This window comes from Triticum aestivum, chromosome 5D (assembly GCF_018294505.1).
Source record: "Triticum aestivum cultivar Chinese Spring chromosome 5D, IWGSC CS RefSeq v2.1, whole genome shotgun sequence".
NCBI lineage: Eukaryota > Viridiplantae > Streptophyta > Magnoliopsida > Poales > Poaceae > Triticum > Triticum aestivum.
This window is the reverse complement of record NC_057808.1, coordinates 447,107,321-447,120,312: the sequence shown is the minus strand read 5'-3', so window position 1 is coordinate 447,120,312 and position 12,992 is coordinate 447,107,321. Positions and strand designations below refer to the sequence as shown.

At 45.5% G+C, this 12,992-nt stretch overlaps 1 long non-coding RNA gene across 1 annotated transcript; it reads left to right on the top strand.

The window, feature by feature from the left end:
* The first annotated feature begins 10,349 nt into the window (after window positions 1–10,349).
* On the top strand, window positions 10,350–12,554 carry LOC123125431 (uncharacterized). Its single transcript, XR_006461408.1, has 3 exons — window positions 10,350–10,458; window positions 10,550–11,587; window positions 11,687–12,554. It is a non-coding gene; the product is annotated as an uncharacterized lncRNA (long non-coding RNA).
* The last annotated feature ends 438 nt before the right edge of the window (window positions 12,555–12,992 follow it).

Genomic DNA, 12,992 nt, shown 5'->3' with positions numbered 1-12,992 from the left:
AGAGGTTCCTCGGGCACGATGAAGTCTTCGTTGCCGAGGCTCACCTCCTCCTCGGAGAGCGGATGGTAACTACCGTCCTCCGAGTCTTCTTCCATGGCCTGTTCGTCAGGGCTGACTTGCCCATCTTCCCGATTGTCTCGTTCGACAGTTTGTTCATCGGGTTCCTCTGTGTTTTCAGCACCATCCGGGGTGTTGTCATTTCCTGTGCCGGTGTTGCTGTCTCTACTGTGGCGCGATTTAGAGCGGCACCGCTGACGCCGGCGCTTTGGTTGTGTCTTAGGAGGGTCCTCCTTCGCTGGGTTTTCCTTGTCATCGCCGCTATTATTTTTGGGCGTATCTACCATGTATACGTCATATGAGGAAGTGGCCGTCCATCGTCCAGTAAATGGCGGATTTTGGTCTTGCTCCTCGTCAGCATCGTCGTCCATACCGTCGATGTCTTCAGAGCCGTAATCAAGCATGTTGGTTAAATCCTCGACCGTGGCTATGAAGTGGGTGGCGGGTGGGAAGCAAGATTCTCCAACATCAGCCCCTAGTTCGAACCGAACATAGTTCGGCTGTGAGCCCCCCGCCAAGGACAGATTCTTTAATGAGTTTAGCACATCGCCCAAAGATGAGTGCTGAAAGATGTCTGCGGCGCCGAATTCGAAGATCGATAAATGATCAAGTTCGGCGTCCGCGGGCTCATATGGTTCGGAACTTATGACCGGAGACAAGTCCGGAGTTCCGGTAACGCAGATGTCCCATGAGTTTAAGTCCGTGTGCGGCTCCAACGCCGCGGGATCCGTGGCCTCCGTCGTGGGGTTGAGCTTCCCGTCCTTGCATGGCGCAGTATGCTCCGGATCTAAGACCGGAGCAGTTATAGGAGCTATCTCCTGAACGCGGTCCGACGACATATTTAGGTCATGTTCGTCGAGGTGACCAGGAACGGTCGCCGAGGTATCGAATCCGGTGAAGATCAAGTCTCCACGGATGTCCGCGACGTAGTTCAAGCTCCCAAATCTGACCTGATGGCCAGGGGCGTAGCTATCGATCTGCTCCAGATCGCCAAGCGAGTTAGCCCGCAGTGCGAAGCCGCCGAACACGAAGATCTGTCCGGGGAGGAAGGTTCCTCATTGGACAGCGTCATTGTTGATGATTGAAGGGGCCATCGAAACTTTTTTGGGGACGACACAGTGGAACTCTCAATGAAAGCACCAATGTCGGTGTCAAAACCAGCGGATCTCGGGTAGGGGGTCCTGAACTGTGCATCTAAGGTCGATGGTAACAGGAGACAGGGGACACAATGTTTACCCAGGTTCGGGCCCTCTCTATGGAGGTAATACCCTACTTCCTGCTTGATTGATCTTGATGAATATGAGTATTACAAGAGTTGATCTACCACGAGATCATAATGGCTAAACCCTAGAAGTCTAGCCTGTATGACTATGATAATGAATCTCCTCTCCGGACTAAGTCCTCCAGTTTATATAGACACCGGGAGGATCTAGGGTTACACAAGGTCGGTTACAAACAAAGGAATACACATATTTGATCGCCAAGCTTGCCTTCCACGCCAAAGAGAGTCCTATCCGGACACGGGTGCAGTCTTCGGTCTTCGTATCTTCACAGCCCATCAGTCCGGCCCATGGTTAACAGGCCGGACGCCCGAGGACCCCTTAGTCCAGGACTCCCTCAGTGCCCCCTTCCCCCGTATATAAAGGAGGAGGGGAGGAGGCCACCGGCCTACGTTGCGTGCCATGGTGGGGGAAACCCACTAGGACTCCTAGTCCTAGTAGGTTTCCCACTTCCTTCCTATGGAGGGGGAAAGAGGGAAGGGAGAGGGAAGAGGAGAAGGAAAGGGGGCGCGCCCCCTCCCCTAGTCCAATTTGGACTCCCTATGGGAGGGGGGCGCGGCCACCCCTTGTGGGCTGCCTCCCCTCTCCCCTATGGCCCATGTAGGCCCGTAACTTTCCCCGGGGGGTTCCGGTAACCTCCCGGTACTCCAAAAAATACCCGAAATGATCCGGAACCATTCCGGTGTCCGAATATCATCGTCCAATATATCAATCTTTACCTCTCGGCTATTTCGAGACTCCTCGTACTGTCCGTGATCTCATACAGGACTCCAAACAATCTTCGGTCACCAAAACACATAACTCACAATACAAATCATCATCGAACGTTAAGCGTGCTGACCCTACGGGATCGAGAACTATGTAGACATGACCGAGACACATCTCCGATCAATAATCAACAGCGGAACCTGGATGCTCATATTGGTTCCTACATATTCTACGAAGATCTTTATCGGTCAAACTGCATTAACAACATACGTTATTCCCTTTGTCATCGGTATGTTACTTGCCCGAGATTCGATCATCGGTATCCTCATACCTAGTTCAATCTCATTACCGGCAAGTCTCTTTACTCGTTCTGTAATGCATTATCACGTAACTAACTCATTAGTCACATTGCTCGCAAGGCTTATCACGATGTGCATTACCGAGAGGGCCCAGAGATACCTCTCCGATACTCGGAGTGACAAATCCTAATCTTGATCTATGCCAACCCAACATACACCTTCGGAGACACCTGTAGAGCATCTTTATAATTACCCAGTTACGTTGTGACGTTTGATAGCACACAAGGTGTTCTCCGGTGTTTGGGAGTTGCATAATCTCATAGTCAGAGGAATATGTATAAGTCATGAAGAAAGCACTAGCAATAAAACTTAACGATCAGTATGCTAAGCTAACGGATGGGTCTTGTCCATCACATCATTCTCCTAATGATGTGATCCCGTTAATCAAATGACAACACATGTCTATGGTCAGGAAGCTTAACCATCTTTGATTAACGAGCTAGTCAAGTAGAGGCATACAAGGGACACTTTGTTTTGTCTATATATTCACACATGTATAAAGTTTCCGGTTAATACAATTCTAGCATTAATAATAAACATTTATCATGATATAAGGAAATATAAATAACAACTTTATTATTGCCTCTAGGGCATATTTCCTTCAGCCACTGCGTCACCCCATCGGGCCGTAGAGCCGCCGTCCTGTGGTTCTTACCGCGGCTGCACCGACCCGCGTGCTACCATTGTGTCGCCCCTTCGGGCCGTGCTGTCGCAGCCCGCGGTCTACTGCCGCCCTGAGGTCGTCCGCTCTAGGTCGTCCCCGTGGTCGGACCGTAGCGAGCGTGGGGACCCTCCGCGATTGTGGTGCCAAGCGATGTTTGGCCCACCAACAGTTGTCGGAGTAGACGAAATGGTCAGGGTAGATGACGGCAAGACTGGCGACTGGCTGGTGCTAGACAAAGACGATGGGGGTGGACGGGCGGCGGTGGCGCCTGCGGCCTGATGGCAGCGGCGGCGGCTGCTTGGTTAGGAGCACAGCGGCGGTGCTCGAAGTAGGCGAGGAACCCGACAGCATGACGAAGACCGGCGCCGACGGTGGCGTTCCCCCGCCATGAGAGGCGGCGCGGCGCATACCACGGGAAGTTGACGCGTGGGGATGGCGGAGTGGACCGCGGGCCGCACCACCCACGCTCTCGACTACCTCTCGACAACGGCACAAAGTGCTACCACCTTGCTTGAGCAACCTTGTCGGTTTCCACTCCAGCCATGACTTCCGCGATGCATCGACCGTTACGAATGTGGGCGGGGGGGGGAGGGGTCTGATATGTCTCCAACGTATCTATAATTTTTGATTGTTCCATGCTATTATATTATCCATCTTTGATGTTTAATGGGCTTTACTATGCACTTTTATATTATTTTTGGGACTAACCTATTAACCCAGAGCCCAGTGCCAGTTTCTGTTTTTCTCCTTGTTTCAGTGTTTCGCAGAAAAGGAATATCAAACGGAGTCCAAACGGAATGAAACCTTCGGGAGAGTTATTTTTGGAACGGAAGCAATCCAGAGGACTTGGAGTGTACGTAAGGGAAGCAATGAGGAAGGCACGAGGCAGGGGGGCGCGCCCACCCCCCTTGGGCGCGCCCTCCACCCTCGTGGCTCCCCTTACCGACTTCTTTCGCCTATATATATCCATATACCCTAAAAACTTTGGGGAACAGAATAGATCAGGAGTTCCGCCGCCGCAAGCCTCTGTAGCCACCAAAACCAATCGGGGCCCTATTCCAGCACCCTGCCGGAGGGGGCATCCCTCACCGGTGGCCATCTTCATCATCCCGGCGCTCTCCATGACGAGGAGGGAGTAGTTCACCCTCGGGGCTGAGGGTATGTACCAGTAGCTATGTGTTTGATCTCTCTCTCTCGTGTTCTTGATTTGGCACGATCTTGATGTATCGCGAGCTTTGCTATTATAGTTGGATCTTTTGATGTTTCTCCCCCTCTACTCTCTTGTAATGGATTGAGTTTTCCCTTTGAAGTTATCTTATCGGATTGAGTCTTTAAGGATTTGAGAACACTTGATGTATGTCTTGCATGTGCGTATCTATGGTGACAATGGGATATCACGTGATTCACTTGATGTATGTTTTGGTGATCAACTTGCGGGTTCCGTGACCTCGTGAACTTATGCATAGGGGTTGGCACACGTTTTCGTCTTGACTCTCTGGTAGAAACTTTGGGGAACTCTTTGAAGTTCAATGTGTTGGTTGAATAGATGAATCTGAGATTGTTTGATGCATATCGTATAATCATACCCACGGATACTTAAGGTGACATTGGAGTATCTAGGTGACATTAGAGTTTTGGTTGATTTGTGTCTTAAGGTGTTATTCTAGTACGAACTCTATGATAGATCGAACGGAAAGAATAGCTTCATGTTATTTTACTACGGACTCTTGAATAGATCGATCAGAAAGGATAACTTACGAGTTTTCTGTTGAGTTTTGTGTTGTGAAGTTTTCAAGTTTTGGGTAAAGATTCGATGGACTATGGAATAAGGAGTGGCAAGAGCCTAAGCTTGGGGATTCCCAAGGCACCCCAAGGTAATATTCAAGGATAACCAAGAGCCTAAGCTTGGGGATGCCCCGGAAGGCATCCCCTCTTTCGTCTTCGTTCATCGGTAACTTTACTTGGAGTTATATTTTTATTCACCACATGATATGTGTTTTGCTTGGAGCGTCATTTTATTTTCTTTTGTTTTTCTTGCTGTTTGAATAAAATACCAATATCTGAAATTCTTAAATGTTAGAGAGTCTTCACATAGTTACATAATTATTCGGCTACTCATTGATCTTCACTTATATTTTTCGGAGTAGTTTGTTGTTTGCTCTAGTGCTTCACTTATATCTTTTAGAGCACGGCGGTGGTTTTATTTTGAAGAAATAGATGAACTCTCATGCTTCACTTATATTATTTTGAGAGTCCTAAACAGCATGGTAATTTGCTTTGGTTATGAATTTAGTCCTAATATGAGGGGCATCCAAGATGGGTATAATAAAAACTTTCATATAAAGTGCATTGAATACTATGAGAAGTTTGATTCCTTATGATTGTTTTGAGATATGAAGATGGTGATATTAGAGTCATGCTAGTTGAGTAGTTGTGAATTTGAGAGATACTTGTGTTAAAGTTTGTGATTCCCGTAGCATGCACGTATGGTGAACCGTTATGTGATGAAGTCGGAGCATGATTTATTTATTGATTATCTTCCTTATGAGTGGCGGTCGGGGACGAGCGATGGTCTTTTCCTACCAATCTATCCCCCTAGGAGCATGCGCGTAGTACTTCGTTTCGATAACTAATAGATTTTTGCAATAAGTATGTGAGTTCTTTATGACTAAGGTTGAGTCCATGGATTATACGCACTCTCACCCTTCCACCATTGCTAGCCTCTCTAATATCGCGCACCTTTCGCCGGTATCATACGCCCACCATATACCTTCCTCAAAACAGCCACCATACCTACCTATCATGGCATTGCCATAGCCATTCCGAGATATATTGCCATGCAACTTTCCACGGTTCCGTTTATTATGACACGCTCCATCATTGTCATATTACTTTGCATGATCATGTAGTTGGCATTGTATTTGTGGCAAAGCCACCGTTCATAATTCTTTCATACATGTCACTCATGAGTCATTGCACATCCCGGTACACCACCGGAGGCATTCATATAGAGTCATATTTTGTTCTAAGTATCGAGTTGTAATTCTTGAGTTGTAAGTAAATAAAAGTGTGATGATCATCATTATTAGAGCATTGTCCCAGTGAGGAAAGGATGATGGAGACTATGATTCTCCCATAAGTCGGGATGAGACTCCGGACTAAAAAAAGAGGCCATAAAAAAAAGATAAAAGGCCCAAAAAAATAAAAAAAGAGAGAAGGGACAATGCTACTATACTTTTACCACACTTGTGCTTCAAAGTAGCACCATGATCTTCATGATAGAGAGTCTCCTATGTTGTCACTTTCATATACTAGTGGGAATTTTACATTATAGAACTTGGCTTGTATATTCCAATGATGGGCTTCCTCAAAATGCCCTAGGTCTTCGTGAGCAAGCGAGTTGGATGCACACCCACTTAGTTTCTTTTGTTGAGCTTTCATACACTTATAGCTCTAGTGCATCCGTAGCATGGCAATCCCTACTCACTCACATTGATATCTATTGATGGGCATCTCCATAGCCCGTTGATACGCCTAGTTGATGTGAGACTATCTTCTCCTTTTTGTCTTCTCCACAACCACCATTCTATTCCACATATAGTGCTATGTCCATGGCTCACGCTCATGTATTGCGTGAAGATTGGAAAAGTTTGAGAACATCAAAAGTATGAAACAATTGCTTGGCTTGTCATCGGGGTTGTGCATGATTTAAATATTTTGTGTGGTGAAGATAGAGCATAGCCAGACTATATGATTTTGTAGAGATAACTTTCTTTGGCCATGTTATCTTGAGAAGACATGATTGCTTTGCTAGTATGCTTGAAGTATTATTATTTTTATGTCAATACTAAACTTTTATCTTGAATATTTCGGATCTGAACATTCATGCCACAATAAAGAAAATACATTGAGAAATATGTTAGGTAGCATTCCACATCAAAAATGTTGTTTTTATCATTTACCTACTCGAGGATAAGCAGGAATTAAGCTTGGGGATGCTGATACATCTCCAACGTATCTATAATTTTTTATTGTTCCATGCTATTATATTATCCATCTTGGATGTTTAATGGGCTTTACTATGCACTTTTATATTATTATTGGGACTAACCTATTAACCCAGAGCCCAGTGCCAGTTTCTGTTTTTCTCCTTGTTTCAGTGTTTCGCAGAAAAGGAATATCAAACGGCGGGAGAGTTATTTTTGGAACGAAAGCAATCCAGAAGACTTGGAGTGTACGTAAGGGAAGCAACGAGGAAGGCACGAGGCAGGGGGCGCGCCCTCCACCCTCGTGGCTCCCCTTACCGACTTCTTTCGCCTATATATATCCATATACCCTAAAAACTTCGGGGAACAGAATAGATCAGGAGTTCCGCCGCCGCAAGCCTCTATAGCCACCAAAAACCAATCGGGGCGCTGTTCCGGCACCCTGCCGGAGGGAGGATCCCTCACCGGTGGCCATCTTCATCATCCCGGCGCTCTCCATGACGAGGAGGGAGTAGTTCACCCTCGGGGCTGAGGGTATGTACCAGTAGCTATGTGTTTGATCTCTCTCTCTCGTGTTCTTGATTTGGCACGATCTTGACGTATCGCGAGCTTTGCTATTATAGTTGGATCTTTTTATGTTTCTCCCCCTCTACTCTCTTGTAATGGATTGAGTTTTCCCTTTGAAGTTATCTTATCGAATTGAGTCTTTAAGGATTTGAGAACACTTGATGTATGTCTTGCATGTGCGTATCTGTGGTGACAATGGGATATCACGTGATTCACTTGATGTATGTTTTGGTGATCAACTTGCGGGTTCCGTGACCTCGTGAACTTATGCATAGGGGTGGGCACACGTTTTCGTCTTGACTCTCCGATAGAAACTTTGGGGAACTCTTTGAAGTTCAATGTGTTGGTTGAATAGATGAATCTGAGATTGTTTGATGCATATCGTATAATCATACCCACGGATACTTGAGGTGACATTGGAGTATCTAGGTGACATTAGGGTTTTGGTTGATTTGTGTCTTAAGGTGTTATTCTAGTACGAACTCTATGATAGATCGAACGGAAAGAATAGCTTCATGTTATTTTACTACGGACTCTTGAATAGATCGATTAGAAAGGATAACTTTGAGGTGGTTTCGTACCCTACAATAATCTCTTCGTTTGTTCTCCGCTATTAGTGACTTTGGAGTGACTCTTTGTTGCATGTTGAGGGATAGTTATATGATCCAGTTATGTTATTATTGTTGAGAGAACTTGCACTAGTGAAAGTATGAACCCTAGGCCTTGTTTCGAAGAATTGCAATACCGTTTACGCTCACTTTTATCATTAGTTACCTTGCTGTTTTTATATTTTCAGATTACAAAAACCTATATCTACCATCCATATTGCACTTGTATCACCATCTCTTCGCCGAACTAGTGCACCTATACAATTTACCATTGTATTGGGTGTGTTGGGGACACAAGAGACTCTTTGTTATTTGGTTGCAGGGTTGTTTGAGAGAGACCATCTTCATCCTATGCCTCCCACGGATTGATAAACCTTAGGTCATCCACTTGAGGGAAATTTGCTACTGTCCTACAAACCTCTGCACTTGGATGCCCAACAACGTCTACAAGAAGAAGATTGTGTAGTAGACATCAAGCTCTTTTCTGGCGCCGTTGCCGGGGAGGTGAGTGCTTGAAGGTATATCTTTAGATCTTGCAATCGAATCTTTTAGTTTCTTGTTTTATCACTAGTTTAGTTTGTAAAAGAAAACTACAAAAAAATGAAATTAAGGGTGCCTCATATGCTTCATCTTTTTAATATCTTTCGTGAAAATGATGGGAAGGAAAATTGTGCTCAAGTACTAGAAGAAGAATTACATAGAATGATTGGCATAAAATATGTGAATGATGAGCATGATTGCAATGTTGCTAGTATGAATTATTTGAATACCCATGATGCTAATGATATGCAAAGCCACAAGCTTGGGGATGCTATGTTTGATGAAGATGATATGTTTAGTCCCCCAAGTTTTGATGAGCAAATTTATTATGATGAAAGCATGCCTCCTATTTATGATGATTATTGTGATGACACGTATGCTATAAAGAATAAAGATAACCATGAAACTTGTCATCATGATTTTAATTTTCAATTGGATTATGCTTCACATGATAGTTATTTTGTTGAGTTTGCTCCCATTACTATTGGTGAGAATAAATTTGCTTATGTGGAGAGTAGTAAAATTTCTATGCAGGTAGATCATGAAAAGAATACTTTATGTGCTGTTTATATGGTTAAATTCATTCATGATGCTACTGAAAATTATTATTAGAGAGGATCATATGCTTCTACATATTGCAATAATATCAAGTTTCCTCTCTATGTGCTTAAAATCTTGAAGTTATGCTGTCTACAAATAGACCCAATCTTGCACAACCCTTACTGTCTACAAATAAAGCCGTCGTCGCCGTCCTCGGATTGCGGAGGGAAGACATGGAGGGGGGGTGTCGATGGAGGACGCCCGAGGAGCTGCACACGCACGCGTGGGCGAACTGCACGCCACGCTCATTCGAGATGAACCGACGCCGTCTATGGATCTCGAAGGGGAGGTGAATTGCGCCCGCACACGCACCCGTGTTCTATCAGGGGGAGGGGGAGGCAATGCTGAGCCATGGCACACTGAGGGGATTTGGGGGCGGGAGGGGTGGGGCTTGTCGCGAAGGGACTACAAAAGGTTGCTTTTTTTACAAACAAACTGATGTGGAGGATTATGATTGGTAATAGGAGGATGAAGGGGCCCACCCTAGCTGAATTCATGGGGTAGGAGAGGAGTAGTTTGAATAGTTAAGTAAAACGTTTGTACATTTTTTGTATGTCTAGCATTATTGGGGAGGGAGTAGCACGTCGGGTGAGAAGGGTCAAACTCGCTGGATCCGGTGATGTGCATGGAGGAGCTCGCCTGTAAGGCCCCATATGCAGATGACCTTTCGATCCATTTCTAAAATAGCGGACACGGAGTATGTGATCACGAGCACACAGGCTCTTGTAATCTGTTCCGCTCGATATGTCGTGAAGATTCGTTCTGTTAAGCCCACGTGACTGCTCCAAGGCCCATGGAATGACTGCTCCAGGGCCAGGATGGTATGCACTTTGACGCCGTGGCGATTTCTCGTCCGAGCCGTGGCTCTAGTCGTCATCGACGTCCCGGTCCGTGGATCAGTTTCCGGTAACGACGTCATTGCGAGGGAGTTAATACAGGTATTGGTGAGTGGGTGGAATTGTCTCCTACCTCTCGGGCTTTCCGGTTTGCTTCTAGTGAGAGCGACTCAGCGGCGGAAACCTGTTCTGTTTAGGGTTGCAGACACTCTGCTCCGGCGGCCATGGGGTTCTTGATGCAGCCGTTCAACAGGTGCGGATCTGAGCTTGGATGTACTTTGTCGGCTGCGTTTTTTTGTATGGCCTAAAGATCTAATTTTTGTACCGCCCGTGCTCATCTGCAGCAGGACTCTCATAGAGGAAGTGAACGACAACGACATACCCCTCGAGCCTCTCCATTATCCTGTGGTGTTGCCGCCAGGCGGTGAGTTGCCACCAGCAAGTGCCTCTAGTACGGATGCGTAGATCTGTGCGGCGGCGGCGGAGGCAGGGAGTGCATATAAGGCGCAAGCATATGAACACTCCATTGAGCAAATTGATCCAAAAACTCATGGCTGGACACGGAGGTATGCGTTCTGCACTCTCTGCACGAACATAGACATGAATCTAAGAAATGTTGCGTGTGTAATTATAGCACAGCTACATGTGTGTGCATTAGTATAAGATTATTATGATACGTATAGCTTAAATTCCTATGACTGCAGAGTATCCAAATAGAAACTGAAAAAGTCTTATAGAATTGAAAACGGTAAAGAGGATATATTTTTTTGAGACTGAAACTTGCAACATAGAAAATTGCTGGGCCTCATGAATGCTTAAGTGTGGCATATGTTCCAGGAAATGTCCTGATAATGCATGGGAAAAACGAGTAAACGACAGACATCCGGTAAATGGAGGTGTTAATCTGAATTTTGGAATCCTCTGTTTTTCAGTACAGTGAACTGATTGTGCACACTTCTTTTTAAATTCAGAGTTAGGATTGGAAGTACATGCTTCTGCAGTTTGACAGGGAAGCGGAAGAAAACATCAAGGAGAAGCGGACGAGAATTGTAATAATGTATCTTTTGATGGCAATTAGAAAAGTGTTTTCGCAGGGGAGGCCTCTTCTACGAGCAAACATGGCTACAGAAAGGCATGCTGGCAAGATATACACCCGAGCAATGTTCAAGCAGTTTGGGCATATAGTTTACAAGTGTGGTGCTTACCGGGTGGAAGAGATTGAGAAAGGGAAGCTATATGTCGCAATCCATATGTATGCAAGTCGTAGAGAGAAGTGGTGCAGGATTTCGTACAAGGTGACAGTGTTGAACGGTTGAGAGGAATTTGACTGTGAATGTGGCCATTTTTCTCACATGGGCTTGCTGTGCAGCCACGCTCTGAAGGTACTTGTAATCCTGTGTGCAGACATGGAATGCAAGTCATATATTGCTGATCTTTCTCATATTCGGATCATTTTTCTAACAAATAATTGTTGGATGTAGGTTATGGACTTTATCCGAATAACAGAAATACCAAAGAAACACATAGTGAAGAGGTGGACTAGAGACGCCCGGGACATCCTGGCTCCACCTCTAAACAGTACCAGAAGGACAATGCTAACAGCAACAACCCATTTAGTTATAGGCATTTCACTATGTACATGCACGCAATGTAGCTTGTACGAATGGGAGACACCGGTGTTCAGGTTATGATCGACTGGTTGCATTATTCAAACGATGTGCTGAAGAAATGAAACCATTTCCGGAGATTAGAGACAGATTTGGACTGGAGGACCATATGGCTGAAAATGGGGTTGTTGTGAACTAGTTTCAGGCAGAAGGTGACCAAGTAGGAGTGGGAGTCAAAATGGCGAGGCTAATGGGGAACGATGATGTAAAGTCAACTGTTGAATCAGGGAATATGTTGGCAGGCTTATTACCTCGAGCCAAGAGGAAGGAAATAGGAAGGCTTACAAAAACTCAACAAGCAGAGAAAAGGCGACGTACGAAGGGCTGAGTAAGAGAACAAGGTTCTGCATGATTTGTCGGCGACAAGGTCACAAGTGGACAACCTGCCCTGATCGCGGAGACGTGCCAAAACAGATCGGAAGCCGGGGAGATGTAAAAATTGTGGAGTTGAAGGGCATCGTCGAAATAACTGCCACGGAGCGGCTGAGCTCAGGAAGAAGAATTGATTTGATTACCGCTTATGAAGTAGTTCATTTGTGTTTGTACCTGAATGTTCATAAGTTGTCGTGCATGAAATAGTTCAGTTGTGTGGTACCTGAATAAACTGAACCTGTCTGAATACAGCCTGTGTTGATGAACTTGCTTTGCCTAGGGATGTTCGTGTGTTGATGAACTTATTTCATTGTGGTCATCACTGAACTATTTCATAGTTGTTGTCTGATGTTTATGCATGTGCAATACTTGTGGCCTTGTGGGATCAAAATTTACTATGGCCACGCTGAACGAAGCCCATATGGATGGTTTTCACTTGTTGATGAGTGGATCAGTTGTGACTAGCTCTGAAGACTGCTCGGTGGGCGGGGTGCTCTCATTGGAGGTAAGTTCGGATTTAATCTCGCCACCTTACAATTGTACCTCCTGATCTCCACACGGCGATGACTTGTGAATCTCGGGTAAATGGAGGTTCAGAGGCTTCTGTGAAACAAGGGGCGCAATCTCATCCCAGCCAGGCTGAATCTTTAGTCGTTTCATCCCTCTCAGATTTTGTAAGCCTGGGCAAACTTCTGTTTTGAATCACGGGTTCCTACATGCATGCTAATGTTTTGGCTTGAAATTCTTG